The following is a 12,288-nucleotide window of genomic DNA, read 5'->3' as shown; positions in this document are numbered from 1 at the left end:
GGATGTGTGAGGTAATCTCGGGTATAAACAACCTAGAACTTGCCAGACCTGTCCTTCAGCCCCATCCCAGGCCATCCCTGTTACTCAGCTAATACCTGGGCTCTTGAAACTGCCACCACCAGGGTTTGTGTGGAGCCTTGGTGTATGGGGTCCCCTTCACTGCCCTTCCCAGAGGGTACCAGACGGACTCTGAGATTGTAGGAAGCCCCGTGAAATCCTCAAAGTATGTGCACCTGAGCCCACTAGGGATGGCTCTGTCCTCACAGTGTGTTCATTTCCAAGTGCCCCAATGTTCAAATTCCAAATCTGAGCACATGAGATGGACTTCTATGTTTTTCTGAATTCCGTTTATTTTTATGAAAACACTAAACAAAAAAAATTGAAATTGGGTGGTTTTAAATTGTGCACATAACAAATTACGTCCATTGACAACAATTAGTATAAAACATGTAAGAATGTGGATGGAAACCGGTCCAGGTAATATTAAGCTGACTCACAGCTAGCTATTCTGTGCTCCCTTCTGATCATCAGAGGCAAAAGAAACAGGAAGAGACACGTGTCCTAACCCTAGAGTAGCTGTACTAAGAACTGTGGGAGAAGAGGCGTTAGAAGGTCTTTGGGAAGAATGCTCTAGATTTAATCATTTAGAATGCTCAGAGATGTTCTGACAATTCCTTCTCTCTCATTTTGCACATGGAAAGGCTGATGGTCAGAATGCCTAGGGACTCTGCAGAATTCACAGGGAGCAAGCTGCAGCAGCATCAGCAGTAAGATACCAGCACCCATGACAAGCTTCACGTATCTGCCACTCATTCACGTGACAAGCATTTACAGAGTGCCTGTGACATGCCTGGCCCTGCTCCAGCAACTTCGTGAAAACCAGTGTGGCTGCAGAATGGTCAAAACTGAACCAAAATCCTTTCCTACACTTTGGGGATTTTTGTGTCAGCAAATTACCACAGAGACACCAGAGCAGGAACCGAATCTGATAGAGGGAACTGATTTCCGAAATCTAACAATCCTTGGCAAGGGTTGAGAAATACTAGATTGACCAGTTTGCTTCAACTGGTCCATTGAGAATAAAACTTAAAAATCGTGACCACTCTAGTCTGCTCCAGTTTCCAGCCAAGGTTGCCTCCACCCCACTTATCTCCTCTAGGAATGCTCCTTTTGTGACAAAGCCCCGGTCTTGCCCCAACTCTGAGGCGCACCATGGATTCCCCAACTGGGTCTGTGTTCCCACATGCAATGATTCTGCACCTGAATAAAACTCTCTCTTTGTTTTTATTTTTTGCCTCTTTTATAACTTCTTGGTTTCCATGTAGTCCTAGGAGCCCAACAGGCCTGGACCCCTGGACCTTTAGTACCAGCACTGACTGGGGGGAGGCCGATGAAACTCAGCAAACCAACGGAGAAGTCGGGCATTGGGCAGTGGCAAGTCAGAGGAAAGCAAGGCAGGAAGGGATGGAGGAGTCTGGGGATGGCCTGAGTAGTGGCCAAGAATGACCAATAGGGTCAAGTCTGAGGCTGGCGCTTACCCTCGTTTACATGAGCGGATGTGGAAACTGCTCCAGTTTAGAATGTTTAGGGAAATCTAAGACATAGAGACTCATGGGAAAACTGCTGGAAGGTCCAGGCAGAGAGCCAAGAAACCTCTGATTTGGGTGTGCTACTTCACTGGCTGCTCTCCAAGACAGCAGAACTTAGCCTTGGTCCACTCCCTCTTACTGTCTATGCTCAGGCCATCCAGGTCCGGGCACAAGCTGGCCTTGTGTCCTGGATCCTCCTTCTCCCCTCTCCTAAGGAGGCCCCCTCTGGGTACCAGTGAACTACAAGACTCTGCTTGAGTCTTGGCATCCAGAGGCCAGACCTGGCAGTCTGCACTCAGCCTTTCAGGCAGGTCACTTGCCCTTTTCAGTCCAGGCCTCCCCAACCTCTGGAAAGAGCTCAGACATGGGAGTTCTGAGCAAGTCACAGGGAAGAACTAAAGGCATTCCGAAGTCTGTGGGCATGTTGTCTGGAAATCAGTGATGACACACAGAACCCAAGAACACAGCCTTGAAGCAGTGTCAGCTTTTCCTTGGTTTCCTGTACAGTGTCCTTGCTAACCAAGCTTTGTGTCCCGTACAGAGTCCCTACCAGAGTGGATTCAGTAAGCACAGAACACTGATCCTCAGGCTTCTGGGGTCCGGGTGGGACAGGCATGGGAGCAGCAGACCACTGCAGAGGAGAACACGGTGTTGTGCTGCAGTCGACACACCAAGGCATGTGAGACTTCGCTGGTAGTTTTCCTCCTTTCAGAGGAAGGCTTTTGGCTGTCTGGACAAGACTCAGACCCTTCCTCCTGCAGAGCCAGCCTTGAAGCTGCCCCTGCTTGGACTTCCATACATGACCCTGGTCTGGATCTGCTCTTTCCTAGAGCCCTTCTTCCAGGCTCTGTGCCCTCCCACTTGGCTGTCCAATCCTGTCTCCCACGGCCTGGCCTTTCCCCTTCCCTCCTTAAGCTCCCTAGCTGCTTTCTGGAGGGATGCCCGGCAGGCCTGACTTCTCTCTGCTGGAGGCTCTCAGGAGTACTTTCACTCCCTGAGTGGGGATCCTAGGCAATGATGGGGACCCTGAGCGATACGGGGGCCATCTTAACTTGGACGTTCTCTACCTCTGGCTCATTTCATGTGGGGCTGGAGGAAGGTTTTACATAAAAACCGTGTCATCGAGGCAAAGAGCCCGTGGCTTCTGGCAGGAGGAGTGGAGAAAAGCGCAGTGCTGTGTGGAAACTGCTCCCACCTCTGGGAGCTTCAGGGTCTATCCAACGTGACACAGCACTCTGTGCCATCCTGTTTTTAACCTCGTCACCATCTTGGTCCCACTTTGGGTAAAGCTCTTCTTTGGGGAACCTCTCCATGGAATCTCCTCCCCAGTACCTGCCTTGGGACCCCTGAGTACCCTTTCTTCTTTGCACCCCAATTCTGCTCTCTACCGCTCAGCACAATGGGATTCCTTCCAGGCCTGAGGCCAAGCAGGACATAGAGGAGACAGCAAGACCACCCTAAGGGAGTGGGTCACTGGGAGTTACCCCTGAGGCCCAGGGCACCTCCCTCCCTCCCATTTCCTCTCTGCCCAGGTCCAGTGGAGGGCAGGTGTCTTCCACTCCATTCACCCTGGCAGCTATGATGCCAACCCTTTCACCCCAGCCCCAGGCCTGCAGCACGTTGATATAGCTGCTGCCCGTGTTTAGGAACTAAAGACTGCTTCTTTCCTCCTGTTTTGCCCTCAGGACTGGATGAGCATGAGTAAGGGAGGTAATCATTCAGGCTGTACAGTATAAAAGGGTTCCCAGTAACCAAGATTTATCATATTTTAATGCAGTATTTCAAAACCACCAACATTATTAACACAAGAAGTCTATCTCTAACAAAACATCAAAAATTTAGGTAAAAACAGGGTCAGAGTTCTGCCCAGATTTCACCTTCTATTTATCTTCCTTACAGGTTACCAGGGCCTCAGTTTCCCTGGTAACTAATCCTTCTATCTTTGCAAGCTGTCAGACTATAGGTTTTCAATGAAAGAGAAGCCTCTGAGGCAACCAATAACTGAGGGACCTGCATCCTAGGAGGGAAGAGCCCTCTTTGCACAGAGCAGACCCCAGCCCTAGGGAGCTGCCAGCCTCACTGTGAATGCCCACTGAATCTTCCTGGAAGTGCTGTTTCACGTTAAGTCTCTGTGAGCCTGCCTGGCTCAGAATCAGCACACAGTGCTTGTCTGACCACCGCCCAGGTGCAGCTACTGATGCTAATGGGTACGCAGACTTCCTGTTTCTTTTTTATACAAGGCCCCCTGTAGCCCACACTGGCTTTGAAGTAGTTATGGAGCCAAGAAGGACCTTGTACTTCTGATTCTCCTGCCTCTACCTCCCAGGTGAGGAATTACACTCCCAGTTTTATGTGGTGCTAGGGATTGAACCCAGGGCTGCGTGCGTGGTAGGCAAACACCCTACCAACTAAGCTGTATCCCCAGTGCCAAGGTTTGTTTTTCAATTAAAACTGCATCAGGAAGAAGCATAAGCCAGGTGTAGTGGGACATGACTGTAATACCAGGATGAAGGAGGTAGAAGCCGGAAGATTTTAAAACGCTGGAGAACGGCCAACTCAGCATAGTGAGAACATGGTGTCCCAGGCTATCCTGGGATATGGATAGAAAGACTACGAAAGCCTTGTCTCAAAAACAAAACAGCAACAGCAAAACCAGAGGAAGTATATAATTGGCCTCTGACAAAAAGAGAAGGTGGGGGCCATGTAACCACTATGACAATCAAGATCTAGAATATTCCCATCACCTCAAAAATTTCTTCCCCACAGTTCCAGGCAAACATCAACCTATCTCCTGCCTCAGAGTTGACTTTCCCTTGATCTCACAGAAATCTCCCCTAAGATTACTGGTGAATGGGAGCATAAGTGGGCGGGGCCACAGCCTGGCCCTCAGCAGGTGATCAAGCAGGTGGGGTATTGTACAAGATGGTCAGGAGGTGGGGGCGACTCCTCAAGCCAGGAGGTAACAGCCCACAAATGTCAGCACAATTCCAGGTCTCCGCTGTTCTCTCAGCCCTTCAAAGAAAGGCTCACAGAGACTCTCTGGTGGACCACTTCTGTGGTTTCCATTTTCAGTAGAAACTGGGCCTCTTACTGGAGAGCAGGGCTGAGGAGGGGGTAAAGAAAGAAACACCCACAAGAAAAAAAAAACAAAAAATAAATATGACCAAAGGACCACCCAGTGACCCCCTTTCCCAGCATATCTGCGGCTCAGAGAGCCTGGAGTTCTCATCCCTGAGGCCAAGTGCTTCCCTTGACCTTCCAAGGCTTTGCCAGGATAACGTGGGCAAAGACAAGGATCCCTCCCTCTCCCTGTGCTGTCCCTGTTCTCAAAGTACTATGGGATCTCTGCAGTCAGAGGGCACACAGTGGGGAGGCCCTTCAGGACCCCAGCCCTGAGCACACACAGGCCCCCCTGGAAAGGAAGCAGCTCTGGTGACATGGATCCCCCACCCCCACCCCACATACACCCTTCAGGTAGTCCAGGCAAGAGCAGCTGAGTCACCCCTGGTGCTTCAGTGACACTCCAGCACAGATGCCTCAGGGACTGAGTCCAGTGGCTCCAGGGAATGGAAAATACCATGGCCACATCTGGGCAGGCCTGACTGGGTAGGTGCCACCTCTTTCCAAAGAAGAGCTTGGCACAGCTGCCCGTATGATTCACTAGAGTGTCCCTGGTTCCTAGTCACCTCTGTGGGGACACACGGCAGAAGGCAAATCCCACTTCCCCATAGCAGCGCTCCTCCAGCTTGAGGACAGAAGTTTGGTGACCCTCGGAGTGGGTCACCATTCCCAGCTGAACACACTCAGTTCCTTCATCTGCTCCCAAAATGAGGTGGTGGCAAGACCCTTCGTTTGACAGGGGTGGCGAGCCCTTCTGCAGATTTCTCCGCTGTCATATGGTCTTCCAAGGTAGTGTCCAGTGCCATACTTACCCAGGCTTCCCTGACTGTAGATAACACTCACCAGTTATTCCCTCAGACTCCCCAAAGGACTGCTACTCATTTCCCCAGAGAAACAAAGCAGCCACGGACAGACCAGAGGGGCTGACAGCCAGGTGGGGCCTTCGCCAGCTGTGGTCAACCGCTTACAGCTGGGTGCAGCAGTCCCCCAGTAAAGAGAGACGAGTAGCTTGTGCTGTGGCTGCCTGACCCCCGTTCAGATGGGAGCATCTTCAACGACTCGTCTAGCTGATCCATCGGGAGCATTTTCTGGAGGAGGAAGTGAGAGTCCAGAAGCTATGAGAGACAGTGGGGTGGACTGAAACCCTCCAGCTGCCAGAGGGAGCGTGATAGGCCCGGGAGGAAACTTTCAGAACAGTGGGTGATGCCAGACAGTACCAAACCACAGCTGTACCACACACTGCTGTCCCTTACACCGAGTGTCCCTTACCCAGTGTGTGAGATCACCAGTGGTTTGGTCTTTGAGTTTTGGATTCCGGAAGGTTTTCACATGTCTAGTGAGCTACTGGGAACGGGCTTCTGCTTAACCCTGACATATACACTTTGTCCACGTGGCCCGAGGAGAATATTACACAAGGCTTCCAGTGTGCTTGTGTTTTGACTGTGACCCATCAGGTGAGGTCAAGTGTGGAATTCCAGGTGAGGTGGTGTGTCAGCACTCAGAACATTTCAGATTTTAGAGTATTTTGGATTAGAGATGTTCACTATACCTCTGTGTCCTCGGACAAGGTACTTAGCATTTCAGAGCATCAGCTTCCTCATCTATAACACGAAGATAATAGTTGCTCACAAATAGGGTATGTATGTCCTGTCAACAAAATCACTTGCATTATACAACTTGGCATAAGCTATGGCAGATGGTGTTCGATAGTAAATAGTTGCCTTTATAATATATATGTACACACACACACACACACACACACACACACACACTCACCACAGTATGCTGAGCAGGAAGCATTAAGCTGTGTTCTTCTAATCCCAAGCCCAAAGACTATCTTTTGCTGAAGATTTGGTGGAGAAAGCTTGGGCCAGGCTTTAGAACAGGGAGTTTGCTGTGTTGCTAGCTACCTCTAAGCAATGTGAAGCTTAACTCCCTGGTGGTCTCTGGACATCAGCTTTCTCGTCTCCCACCCCACCCTCAAAGAAAACAGATGCCTCTAACTAGAGAGATTGTAAAGGAGACTAAAAAAGCAATTGGGTGAGCAGCTCTGTGGGTAAAGGGCTTGCCATGCAAGCTTGAGGACTTGAGTTCAGATCTCCAGTAAAAAGCTAGGCCAGGTAGAATGTACCTACCACTGGGGAGGTGGACATGGAGGATCTCTGGGGGCTCTCCAGGTTCAGTGAGAGACTCTGCCTCAAAAAATAAGGTGGAGAGCAACTGAGAAAGACAGTCAACAATGACCTCAGTTCCCCACATGTGTGTGCAAGCACTTGGGTGTGAACCCCTGACACACACACAAAAGTAATGGGGTGGTTCAGAGGTCCTCACCAAAGAGCTACGATGTAGAGACTCTGAAAGGGAGAAACTGAGTCACAGTGTGAAAAAAGGCAACAAATGTAGCCAGGGATTGGACAGAAACAGGGACAGAAAGGAAATCAGGAGTCAGAGGGGAAATAAGAGCTTCTTTATAGATCGACATTAGGAGGAGGACTGTGTGGCCGTACTTCTTCCATGGCTCACATTGCAAGGCACTGGCCGCATGTTATTGTGTCTTCAGAGCATTGCTGTACATGGTTCTCATTGCCCAACCCATTTTGCAACAAGGAAGCAAGGATTCTAAGAAATAGTTTCCAGTGTCAACAGCTTGTAAAAGATGGGGCTGAATCTCCAACCCCTGTTTGCGCCTCTTCACCTGCGCCCATACCATGACAGAGCAATACAAAAGGCCATTGTATTTTCAGATTTTTCCTTAATGTCTACTGTTTGGATAATAAGTTTTCCCATGTTAAAGCTGCACATGCTCATTCAAAGCTTCATCTTCACTCTTAACAGCTTAGAGTGCTTGAGAAGGGATCCTTCCTGTCGACACCATTCTTTTCCTGGGTTTGTTTCTCAGCTGCTCCAGATGTGTTTTTGTCAGGGCAGGTGGTAAGTGTGAAGTCACTGAAGGTGACCTCCGGCAGGTCCCCAGATGAGTCATATCATGCTTTGTCCACTGTTACCCAAAACAGACATTTCCCTTGTTGGTTCAGTAGAAGGAAAATGTTAGGCGTTTTCTAAATTATTTATTTTGCTTTTTAAGTATAAATTATTAAAAATAGGCAAAATTAACCAGACTTTAAGCCCAGTTAACACAGACACTTCTAGATATCTGAGTATGTATCCATGTTATTCCATTGCCCCCGTAGATTATTGAGAGTGAGCCTGAATCTCTCTGCTTTTCCACTCTCAAAGGACTTCTGTACACACAGACACAGTCAATGAAGCCAGGGACTGACTGTTAATCTGAATTTACATCTTATCTGTCATTCTGGTGGAGCCTGTGATATCAGCTTCCTTTGGCTTGACTTAATCCAACTCCAACAGGGAGGAGAAGTTGATGGTATATGCCGAGTCAGGCCTGTGGGCAAGCACAGGGAGAATGCTGTCTCTAACAAGGGGCATGGATCTCCAGCCTGATGCTAAGATTCTGAATACCACATTTGCAAGCACTTTCTCTTTCCTGATCTCATCTGACCCTTCAAATAATCCCCCAAGGTGGATAGGACAGGGGACGTTCTCTCTCCTATCCAGAGGAGCTCAACATCTTGCTCCAAGTCTCAGGGCCACTGGCTTGGCTGAACTTGGCTCTGGTCCATGTATCTATCAAGCTGTGCTCTTCACATTAGCGAAACCTTCCAAGTATCTCAGAAGCCCATTAATAACTATGATCAACACAAAACTTATCAAGATACAAATGCTTCCCTTGAACCTGTCTCTGTTTCCAACCTACAGGACTTTGTAGGGAAGTACACGTGGCCTTGGACCAGCCTTGGTGTGGTCACTTCCCAGAAGTGCCATCTGGGTCAATCACTCAGCTTGAATCCTCTCAACGGTGATCCTGCAGAAGTAAGTCTGTTCTGCCTGCTTAAAAGTCAAAAGATGCCATGAGCTGGCCCGATGGGAGCTCTGAAGGACATGCAGGACATGGGGCACTGTCACTATCAGTTTTAACCCTTGACAAACAGCTCTTCCTATAATGTCTTCACCTAGTGCTTTGGAGTTGTAAGAGGCTCCCTTCTGCATCACATCTGACCACAGGTCAGCCTTCGAGGGTGTGTAGATTCAGCCTTGGTCTATCCATAGAGAGGGGTTGTGATATTTATAGTAGCTTCTGGTACTGTCCTAGTCGTGGAAGTGTCAAACGGGAGAGGCATTACACAGGACAAAAACCTGCCTCAAAACATCAAGAGTCCATTGGTCTGTCGGCTGCGGGAAAAGCTAGGAGCAGTCACTAGTTGGCTGTACCCAAGCCATGTGCCCTAACTCTGACAGCTCTTCTTTGAGTCAAAGTAAGAGACTGGGAGCCATGACCCATTGTGTTGTTGAGATAGGCTCCCTTCCATTAAAATTTTTATTACATTTATTTATTTATTTATTGAGGGTATGGAGTGTGCTACAGCATGCATGTGAACATCAGAGGACAACGAGCAGGAGTTGGTTCTCTCCTTCCATCATGTGGGTTTCATGGTTCAAACTCGGGTCATCAGGTTTGGAGGCAAGCACTTCGACCTGCTGAGCCAGCTCATTGGTACCCTTCAGTTTTTAATAGCAAATCAAAGAGCGCTTGCTCAGGCCCTGAATCTCACTTGTTCTTACGTATCAGATAATAGCTGTTAGCTGTGCACCATCCTGTTCCAGGAGCAAGTGGCAGACTCAAATGAGGTAGGGGTAGCCTTCTTGGCCAGACCTCACGGACAGAGTGAGTGAGACACCTAAATCATCTTTCTCCTTGCCTTCATCATCTTGAGACTTTGCTACCAAAAAACAATAGTTAATACTATTGGGCCCTCTTAACTGCAAATAGATACTGTGTTTATACCCATTTTACAGATTGAAGAAGTAACTGAGGTTCACAAAGAGTAAGGTAGTTGTCCAAAATTGTACAGTTGGTAGATACTAGAAAATAAGTTTGAATAAAATTTCTTTGACTAGCGCAACTACTGGTCTTTATGAACTAGCCTCTTACCAAGTAGCTCAGGTTGGCCTTGAATCTAAGATCATCTTGCCTGACCTTCCTGAGTCTTAGAATTGCAGGTGTGCACCATCTACTCAGCTACTTGGACTTCTGAAACTACTAATACTGCTTTGTGCCTCTCTGTATACATCAACCTCAAATGTGGAAGCTACTGGTCATTCTTTTTCCAAAGAGTTCAGGAAGTTTTTGAATAGCCCCTCCCAGTCAGATTAAAGAAAAAACAACAGCAAAACCAAATAAAATAAAGCAAAAAACCTTGGAATACCTTATGTTAGAAATCGAGTTACATTATTTACAAGATTACTATGTAAATCTCAGGTTCTCTCCTTCTTTCCCTCCTTCTCTTTCCCTCCCCCTTTCTTCCATCTCTCTACCCTCCTCCCTTCTTCCCTCTCTCCTTCCTTACTCCCCCCCCACACTTAATCCTTTCTTTTTGCTCTCTGAAACAGGATCTCACTATGTAGGCCAGGCAGGACTTGAGCTCATGATCTTCCTGCCTCAGCCTCTCCTCTGCTGAGATAAACAGCACATCATCATATTTGGCCTTAGATAGCTCTTCTTACTCACAATTTTTTAAAAAATAAATTTGGGTACAAGTCCTTTTCAAAATACTGAGAAAATCTAAACAGATGTACACTACTGTCAAGCTAGATTCATAGATGTATCTCATCCCATTCAAAATATAGTTGTATTAATTCATTACTAACCTTTAAAAATACAATAATCCAAAGAAGTCTGACTTTCCTATCGATGTTGATCATAATGTGCACTTAATCAATATCATGAATGACCGATAGCAATTCTTTTACTTCTCCTTACACCATCTAACAAAAATCTACGCAACCAGTTAGTCAATCAACAAGTCTTCGCTGAATCTCTACTATGCACCAAACAGGAGTTGCTTCATATCTAAATTGCTTCCAGCGAGCTCCCATCACAAAGAAAGATTTCTGGATCCTCCCACAAAATAACCTTGGTGGCTGAGTCAGGCCTCTGCCTTCTTCAGATGGTCCATGCATCACTCGGACATTCCCTACACAAGCCAGAGCTTAGTTCCTTAGGATCACAAAACTATGGAGTGTGGTGGTGCTTGGATGAGACCTTGATGTCTGAATCAGACCGACTAGGATTTGAATACAGGCTCTACTGAGTGGGAGGTCTGTGACTGACGTGGGGCAGATAATTGACTTGACTCCTCTGAACTTCAGTATCCTGTGGAACCTGGCAGAGGAGGGTGGGCCCTGTTGGGTTCTGTATGACATGACAGGGCTCTAGTTGGGTCCAACTGTCCCACAGAGTAAGTGCACAACGGTTGCTAACAAAGGCATGAATAGGATGTGGAAATGAGTCTCAGGCCATCTTTTCCGAACAGTCTTTGCTTCCCTTGGGCCTCTAACCCTGACTCCCTGTGCAGAGGGCTTGAGAAGCTGGAATTTTCCATACTTCCTGCACTTCGTCTTTCTTCCCTGTCTCAGCCCATGCCTGGGGCTGAGGGCTGCCCACGAATCCTGGGGCCAGCACCAAACCACAGGTCTTGGCGTAGAGTTCAAAGCCTCCAGGCTCACACAAGCTCAAGCCAACCAGATGTTCTCAGCCCTGCTTGGAACTTCCCATCCCTACTAGCTTCAGGCTCTAGTTTGGGGGTAAGGACTGAAGACGAACAGAGAACCCTCCTGTGTTGCCAAACCCCCCCCCCCCGCCCCGGTTCTCAGTGCTGGGTGCCCTGGCTTTCCACTCACGCCAGGGCCTGGATGAGCCAGTTCTCCCAGTCTGCTCTAGGGCTGGTGCGATACCATGTGGTCCAGTCATCAGCCCCAAGTTCGGGTTAATTACCCCAAGTGCAGATGACACATACAGAGGGGGGTCTAGGGGTGTAATTACCAGGGGTGGGGTGAGCACAGCTAATGAAGAGAATGCTTCACTCTGGCTATGGAGCATGGGGGGCAACCTTATCAGGGGCTCTCTGTATGTGACCCACCATGAGTCCCTTTCCACAAAATCTCTTGCTACATTCACAAGCCTGATGCGGGAGAGGGACGGTTGGGTGTGTGTAGACTATAGGAGCTGTGTGCCTTCAGCTGTCCATTTCCAGGCCAAGTGACCAGGCCCTGGAGCTCATTCTGCCTGACTTGTCTACCTAAGAGCCAGGAGACAATCAGAAGAGGCGGATTTAACCAGTGTAACCCAACCAATAATCCCGGCGCTAAGGACATGGAGGCAGGAGGATCATCGGGAGTTTGAGACCAGCCTGGGTTAGTGTGAAAACTTGTCTCAGAAAACCAGCCTCTGCTCCCAAAATGGGGAGCAGAAAAAAAAGATTCATTTATTAATTCCATAAAATGATAAACTCGCTTCGTTGGGACAGAATTCATGTACGGTATGTGTCAGTCATGGAAAGTGTATAATCAAATGGTTTTTATATCCACAAAGTTGTACAACCATAAGCCATTATCACAATTAATTTCATTTTCATCATCCCTCAAAGGAACATGCTTCTCATTAGTGGTCAGTCCCCACTGCACCCCAGTGTCCCTCCCACAGCCACAAGTAATGTCCAAT

This window comes from Peromyscus eremicus, chromosome 7 (genome assembly GCF_949786415.1).
Source record: "Peromyscus eremicus chromosome 7, PerEre_H2_v1, whole genome shotgun sequence".
In the NCBI taxonomy this organism is placed as follows: domain Eukaryota; kingdom Metazoa; phylum Chordata; class Mammalia; order Rodentia; family Cricetidae; genus Peromyscus; species Peromyscus eremicus.
This window is presented reverse-complemented; position numbering follows the sequence as displayed.